We start from the raw sequence: 6090 nt of genomic DNA on the forward strand, positions 1-6090 counted from the left end.
TCTGACAAATCAATTAACGTTGTTCTCTGTATTCATTTATGATGATCCCCTTTTAGTAAATAAATCTTTTGAAATCATTGAAAATTGACCTTTTTCTCTGTCACCTGTATGTCGATGAATTTTATAATGCAGATATTTGCCAGACTCGCAAAATTTATAACAAACCAAAAGCCCAAGGCACCTTATCACGAATATAATGCGACAGTCACTTGGGTGTGAGTCACTAGAATTTGACCAACAATATCGGAAGATGTCCATAAAACCCAATTCACATAACAGGACAGGACAACCAAAAGACATGGTTGTCTATGTTATAAACAAACAAGACTACGCATTTACCATATTTGTATCTATTTTGAACATAAACAGAACATTAGTAAATTTAATCCTAAGAATCTGATGTCAATAATCCCGTACATGAATGTATATCTATGTCCATCAATATAATAAGAAATGGAAGTTTCTTCTAAAACATACACAGAAACAGCTATTGTTCATATAAACCATAACAAAAGGTGTCTTATAATTATGTCAACAAGAGCTGTCTTTGGACAGCACGCTCAATTAAGTGAGGCTTTGTCTAAAAATGAATACAATAATGATGTAATATTTGCCTGTCGAAAGCAATAAAAAGAGTCAAATTAAAAAGTCAACTAGAAATGCTGCAATGCAACAAGAACTTCAGCCTTTATTGTGAGATTCAGTTTCAAATGTATTAAAGCTGATGTTATTCAGTACCAAGCATTTTTCTATTTTTAGTTACAGTGACCATGACCCTAGGGGCCCAAATCAAATATGAAAAGGAAAGGAAATTGTGCCTTTAGACAGTTACTAAATGGTAAATAATATTTGACAGTTACCTATGTACATCTACATTTTAACTTAAAAAAGGTTTCCTTGACATTAAACAATCATTTGTTATTATAAAAAAGAATTTTAGCAAAACAATGTGGTGAACAGATCAAGAATCTAGGTTTAAGAAGTGACATTTCTAGAGGCTTACCATGATTGTGCTCCAATATGTATGGAACTTAATGACCATGGTTTCATTGAATTTATACTGGCATATAGGGTAATTGTGCAATATATTTAACAGAACACTCAAAAGTACAATGAAACATTTAGGTTAGAAGTAAGAATATAATTAGACAAAGTAGCCATAATTGACTAAGTCAGTATGGAAATTAACAACCACATAAAACATTTTACAGAACGTATCAAATCTGGAATAAAAACTGTACCTAGATGAATTTGCAACAGGTGGCGATCAGTCATCACTTTCCTGTTTCTCATTGTGTCATTCCTGTCTCTCATTGTGTATTATTGGGTTTAGTACAACCCTGGCCTGGTCCACAATTGCAACAACTGAAAAACAACTGAACAATTAGCAGAAGAGAACTTATACCTAATTTACATAATATACTGCTACTAAAAAATGACTCATACTGTCAAACACTTTTGTTACCATGAAAAACTACAGCTATCACCTATGTGTTTGATGATATTTACAATATTGATGTTAAATCATTCATAAAAAAAATCAAATGTAGAATTATCGATACTTTTAAACAAGATTGGTATATTACTATAGAAAATAGCACGGTGTTAGATGTGTATATACATTTTAAAACCTGTCTGGAATATGAACCTTATTTAGATATTTTACCAAAAAGCTTACGTTTTTTTCTTTTGTAGACTACGGCTGTCCGTGCACCCACTCCATATTCAAACTGGTAGATACAATAGAAATAACGTTGTACGCAACCAAAGATATTGTTTGTGTTGTAACTCTAATGACATCGAAGATGAATATCATTTTATTTGTGTTTGTAAATCCTTTAGCAATATATGCAGCTGTTGAAATCTAACAATAGAGCTGAACTGATTAACTTATGTCTGTTTGTTAAAAATGCTCTCAAAGAAAGATCCGCTTTGATTAATGTTAGAACATAATTCTATTTAATGTTCATCCTCTGATATATATATTAGTTTATTTAATTTAATTACTTAGAAGTATTGAATACTTTTGTACATATATATTTCTTAATATACCAAAAACAGAATAGTGTTTTGTTAAATTAAAGTAAAAAATGAAAAAAGTTATGAAGAGAAGTAAAAAAAAATAAAAAAAAATATAAAAATAATAATCAAAGGTTTACAACTCTTTGACTACCATACACAATTTATTGATTCATATGCACAGCTATTTTTCTTATCACGTCCAATATGTGCATAACAATTTGAAGTTAATACCTCAAAATATAGAAAAGTGAAAGAAAAATAATCAAAGACCAACAACTCTAAAATACCATAAACAAAAACGTTTTTTTGCACAGCACTTCTCCAGTATAATAGCAGAGACAAATCATATGTCTTTATATTCAATATGTCAATGTATCACATATATGTTAATTGTTGATTATGATTAGAATCTCAAACAGTGGGCTGGGTGAGAAACTTTTGTCAAAAATTGTTGAATGTACATAAAACTATGGAACAAAGTTCTGTAGATCAATTGTAATTTGAACAGAATAATTATGTTAATTCTTATTTCTTGGCTTAACTCATATTTATATTGTTATACATAGAATTAATCCAAATAGAACTTACCATTCACTGACAAGATTTCCTCATTATATACACAGGAGAATCTTCATACTTTTAAAATCTCTCCATTTTTCTTCTCCATGGGAACTGCAATACAGAACACATAAGAAAGGAAATCAAACAATTGCATTTTTCAAAACAATTTGTAGAGAAAAATAAAACATGACTTTAGACACATGCAGAATTATTTGCATTTATTTTAAGCAAGTTACAAGAGTAACTGTACCCTGTGCCATCTGAGTAAAATCTGCATGCAACAAACATGTGCATGCAAAATTGCATGGATTTTTATTTATTTGCTTAACAGTTTCAATTAAACCTAACAACCTGACCAAATACTTGAAATATCTTATACTTGAATACATTATGTTATACTAGTAAATGACATTGAGTACATGTAAATATGTGTTAAAAATCTACCTTTCAAATCCAATGCTTTCTTTGCATCAAAACGTTTGTCTGTTTGCCCTTAAATTGGTCCCTCAAGAGTATCTGGTCTGAAATAAATATAAAATTCACCTACTTTTAAGCTAGAATTAGCTATAATACTAACTTGACTGATCTTAGGAAGAATGAGTCTTAAAGCTGCACTCTCACAGATGGACTGTTTTGACATTATTATTATCTCAGAGAATCAATACCTTAAATTTCCTTATAATAAGACATAAATCACAATAAAACAGATGTCATGTATTGAGAAATCTGCTTATTATTTCATTTTTCTGAAAGTGTTTGTAAAATTTAAGTCACAGAACAACAATTATGAACGTACATATGAAAAAGAGCGATCTGATCTTTTTTCAACAGTTTTAAATCATGTTTCGCAGACATATGCACTAACATTGCCTGGTTCATTCCATGATGAATTTTTTTTTTGTCAGAATGGTAAGTCTGTGAAAATGCAGCTTTAATAACAATCCCCAACAGTTGTCGAAGACAAGTCTTTCTCCCAAAGACTTGTTTAAAAGGGGCTGTACTCCTATGTGTACAATGCATTAAAACTTACTTGTACAAATCTATTAAAACTTATTAACTGAAGTACCACATAATTAACAATAAAAAAATTCACATTTTTTTCGTATTTTGCCATTAAAAAAGATTACTAGGTATGTCTAACTAGAAGAATTCATTCCTTATGCGTGATTGGCTAGTCGATGTTATCACGTAATATTACCAAGTTAGGTATATAGATTAAATATTCCAACTGTTTAGGATAAGCCTTCATAGCACAGTGGATACAACACTGGACTGCAATTTTGGCGACACCAGTTCCAACCCATTCTCCGATTTGATTTTTTTTTTTTACATTTTGATAAAAAAAAAATTACCATTATGATATCAAAGAGTAAAAGATTTTATTGAATAATTGTCCCGAGATTCTTTACAGAAAAAAAAAATGGTGCCAATCTGGTGTACAGTCCCTTTAAACGCTCAACCCTGTTTATATGACAACTTCAGAGGTAAATTAATAAAAAACTATAAAAGAATAAATAATGATTTAACGTTATTGAGGTTGTAAAAGTTTTCAGGCGATTTCATTTCTTTCTTCTTCTTTTTTTTTTTGGGGGGGGGGGGGGTCCCACCCCCTTTTTGGATCTGTTAGTATGGGTTACTCCCATAAAATGAACTCAATTTAATTTGGCAGGTTGTAGAAGTTTTCAGGCGATTTCATTTTTATATTTTTTTGGAGGGGGGGGGGTCCCACCCCCTTTCTGGATCCGCTATATATATATATTATATGTTATATTACAACTTCAGAGGTAGATTAATAAAAAAATATAAAAGAATAAATAATGAATAAATAAAGATTTAACGTTATTGATAGTAAAAATTTTCAGGCGATTTCATTTTTATTAAAAAAATAAATTGGGGAGGGGGGGGGGTCCCACCCCCTTTTTGGATCCGCTAGTGTGGGTTACTGCCATAAAATGAACTCAATTTAATTTGGCAGGTTGTAGAAGTTTTCAGGAGATTTCATTTAAAAAAAAATTGGCGGGGAGATGTCCCACCCCCTTTCTGGATCCGCTAGTGTGGGTAACTCCCGTAAAATGAACTCAATTTAATTTGGTGCAAAGCTCTAATAAAAATTGGTGTATTCAATTAAATTCATATTACCAATTAACGTAAACAAACCATTTGCAAACTATCCCTGAACAACCTCTAAATGATAGTGATTACTTTCATTTGCATGATAACTAAGAAAATATAAAATAACACTTGAGTGTCCTGTATGGTATAGTCAATACTTACAACTTACATGTGCAGGAATCAGGAAGGAGTTCCATTCTACCAACTAAATACCATTCATATTTGTGACAAATTGTCGTCTTCTTAACCGGATGCTTGAATTTTTGTAAACAAACCCCATGAACCTCGCTCCACTAGACTTTCTCGCTTAATATTTACGCTCGGTTGTGCCTGTATCGAAGAAAATGAAAACCAGTCCAAACATTGCGTCATTTAGTATTTAGCACGCGCGAGAGTGGTTCAAAACATCGAATTTGACCGACACTGAACAGAGGTAAATGGCTATTTTCTTTGAAAATATAACACTTTCTAGTTCAAAAGGTAATTGAATTTATGCAGATACGTAAATAATTGACAGTTTAACGAGTCTATTTTATTGATATATTGAAGTACTCCTTAAAGCTGCACTAACACATATTTTGACAACAAAAGTTATATATTGTTTTATTTTTGTCTTGCCTTGGAGTGAGCCAGTTTCTGTGTAAATATATGCAAATAAGTGATATAAGCCTGCTGACAAAAGATCAGATCGCAGATTTACATATCGTTCAAAAAATGTGTTTTATGGCTAAAAGTGCTACTAACAGTAAGTTGGAAGAAAAATGCATAAAACATTTTCTTAAAGCTCTCTCACAGATTGAACATTTTGGCAACTTTTTATTTTTTGTCTTGGAATGTACTAATTTTTGCGAAAATCCATGGAAACCATTTATATAAGACTGCTGACAAAAATTAGATCGCAGATTTTATATATACAAGTTCAAAAATTGATGTTTTGTTCATTTTTCTAAAACGTTTATTAACGGTTTTAGCCATAAAACATTAATTTTCGAACGGAAATATGAAAATCTATGATCTGATTTATTGTAAGCAATCCTTATTCCTATATCATTGGTTTTCAGATATTTATACAAAAATTTGCTCTTTCCAAGACAAAAAATAAATTAATTGTAAAAATGGTATATCTGTGAGAGTGAAGCTTTAACTTAAATATATATGCAATCCGATATTTTTTAAGCAGTCTTGTGTCACTGGTTTTCTTGCACTTTTGCATTAATTGGCTTGTATAAAGACAAAAAATAAAACAGTTGTCAAAACATTTAATCTGTTAGAGTGCAATTTTTATTTAAATATACTTGATGCTTGCCTCAATCATTGCCGCTGACAGATCATCAGATGACAGCACCAACCTCCAACAATGCAGCGATATTTTTAAAGTCTCTTTTAAATCATTCT

General features: G+C 30.9%; 1 long non-coding RNA gene across 2 annotated transcripts; it reads right to left on the bottom strand.

Annotated features, from left to right (window-relative positions):
* Positions 1–2651: 2651 nt before the first annotated feature.
* LOC128223729 (uncharacterized) lies at positions 2652–4898 on the bottom strand. 2 transcript variants are annotated; one of them, XR_008259338.1, is made up of 3 exons: positions 4858–4891; positions 3028–3104; positions 2652–2694 (listed from the first exon to the last, which is right to left on the bottom strand). It is a non-coding gene; the product is annotated as an uncharacterized LOC128223729 (long non-coding RNA). The 2 variants fall into 2 exon arrangements; XR_008259337.1 differs by having other exon boundaries at positions 2668–2694; positions 4865–4898.
* Positions 4899–6090: the final 1192 nt, after the last annotated feature.

Source organism: Mya arenaria, chromosome 17 (assembly GCF_026914265.1).
Source record: "Mya arenaria isolate MELC-2E11 chromosome 17, ASM2691426v1".
Lineage (NCBI taxonomy): Eukaryota > Metazoa > Mollusca > Bivalvia > Myida > Myidae > Mya > Mya arenaria.